The 2,257-nt window shown below is 38.0% G+C and overlaps 1 non-coding gene across 1 annotated transcript; it reads left to right on the top strand.

The window, feature by feature from the left end:
* The first annotated feature begins 1,656 nt into the window (after positions 1 to 1,656).
* LOC123614977 (small nucleolar RNA SNORD2) lies at positions 1,657 to 1,726 on the top strand. The gene has a single exon (XR_006722492.1). It is a non-coding gene; the product is annotated as a small nucleolar RNA SNORD2 (small nucleolar RNA).
* The last annotated feature ends 531 nt before the right edge of the window (positions 1,727 to 2,257 follow it).

Here is a 2,257-nt window from a genome sequence, read left to right as displayed (position 1 = left end):
TTCCAAGCATGTTTCTTACTTGCCTTGAATGTAGGCAACTCTCGAATGTAGGTCTTTGTGAGCCAGAACAAACTTCTCCCTTAGGGGTACTTGGAGGAGGAAAAAAAAAAAAGAATGCCTTTTACATTTCCACACTGAAGGACATTTTCCTCAACATGAAATGATAACCTTCAAATATATTGGATGACTGACTTTTCAAACCTAATTTAGAAAAGAAATACTTCAAGTCCTATGAAAAAGACCCCTCTGGTGGGCCAGTCTCTCCTCTTGGACCCTGGATCTCAGTCCTCCTTGCTTTGTCAAGGATGTTGTTCCTTCATTTATTTCTTCTCTTCTGTCCTATCACTCTCTGCTCTATTGTTGTTGTTGTTGTTAATTTCTATAAGCAAAGAAACATGCTTTAGTCATCTCATTAATTAAAAAAATAGAAGTCTGTTGTCTCCTCTTGTCCCTCTGGCTACATTCCCATTTCTCTGCTCCCCTCTAGAACAACACTTTAAATAAACAAGACGGTTTTGCCCACACAGGTTTCCGCTTCCTCCCCTGTCAATCTGGCTTCCAGTGCTGTTTCATCCTTATCACACCACTGAAAGTGTTCTTGTCAATGGATGCTTTTCTGTCCTTGTCTCACCCAATCTTTTCGCATTCTCCTTTTTGACTCTTTGACTAAATCAGGAACAAATTGGAGCTGTTCCTTATTTCCACTTTTACTCCTAAGGCAGTCCGTTCATTACCAGTTTTGACCAGTATCTGCATGAGGGGTAACTGCAAAATTCATGTCTCCAGCTGAGATTTCTCCACTAAAGATTTCAAACTTGTCTACTATTTAGCTACATTTGGATGCTTCAGAGTTAACGTGAGCAAAACTATTTATTTTGAAAATTTTCCAGAATATACTTTCTCCCTTTTTCTTCTTCGTTTCTTTTCAGGGTGCCATTATTCCTCGATGATTTGATTATTACTGAATAACTTGGTCAAATCAGAAACCTGAAATGCAGTCTTGATTCATCTCTTTACTTCACCCACAAAATCAAATTTATTCACAACTCATTCGTGTCTTTACAAAATATGCCTTGAACCCACCCTTTCCTCTTGAGAATTACTCCTACAATCGTATTTTCAGAAACAATCATACCTCATCAAGATGATTCCTAGAGCTCCCTAATTGGCCTTTCACGTTTACTCCACTACGATCCATTTTCTTTTTAACAACTTGAGTGATATTTTTCCCAACATAGATAAAATCATATGATGCTCCAGTTTAAAAACTATTAGGGGCTTCCCACTCATGTAAGGAGAAAACCCAAACTCCTTTTCTTTGCCTACTTGGCCCTGCTGATCTTGCCCTGATCTCTCTCCCTTCTTATCTCAGGACTGTCTCTCCCTCTCCTGGCCATGGCCTGTCCTCTGACTTCAGAGACTGCATTTTCTAGGTGCTTTGCCTGGATTGGGGTGCCTTTACAGATTCTTCCATGCCTGGCTCCTTCTCATCCTTTGTTTCATCTAAACCCACAACTACCTTTTCTCAAACAGTTCACCCCGACGTGATGTTTCTGTCACCTTACTTTCTCATGTTAATGATAGCACTTTCCAAAAAGTCTGGAATTATTCATATGTTTGCCTAGGATGTTGTAGATACACCATAAAAAAACTGTTGAATGAATTAATGGCGATGATTTTCTGGGACTGAAGTAAAAAGAAGATGTATATATAGTACTTATCAGTCTCACATTGGCACGAATTTCTTCACAAAATTGTGACTTCTTTTCACTGGCACTAATTATTCAGTCTACGGATCATGCTCCCTTCTATTTTATAGGAGGTTGGACTAATTTGCCAGGAAGGTGAAAGTTTGGATGAACTAACCTACATAATTAAAATACTAACAAAAATGTTTAAATGGTAACAAAAGAAGAAAATAAGCAAGAAAAGTAAAGAAATAATGAAAATTTTATTGGATAATAATTTCATAGCTGTTGTGAACCTGCCAAATCTTGTTTGGCTCTCTGGAAGTAAGCTGGTACGAAGGTGCTCCCAGTGTTTACAAGAGCAAGGGACTGGTATTCTCCATTCAAGGGGCCAACTTGTAACTACAGAGACAAAGGCATGTCTTTCTCAACTTTCCTTATCCCTTCAAATTTTTCCCTCAGAAAATTTTACTAGTCAATTTCAAAGTTTGATTAATCTGAATGCATCTGGCTCTTATAAGCTTTTTACATTTGTACAGTTTTTTTTTAATTGACTCCAATTCCTTGAA

Source organism: Camelus bactrianus, chromosome 15 (assembly GCF_048773025.1).
Source record: "Camelus bactrianus isolate YW-2024 breed Bactrian camel chromosome 15, ASM4877302v1, whole genome shotgun sequence".
In the NCBI taxonomy this organism is placed as follows: domain Eukaryota; kingdom Metazoa; phylum Chordata; class Mammalia; order Artiodactyla; family Camelidae; genus Camelus; species Camelus bactrianus.
This window is presented reverse-complemented; position numbering and strand designations above follow the sequence as displayed.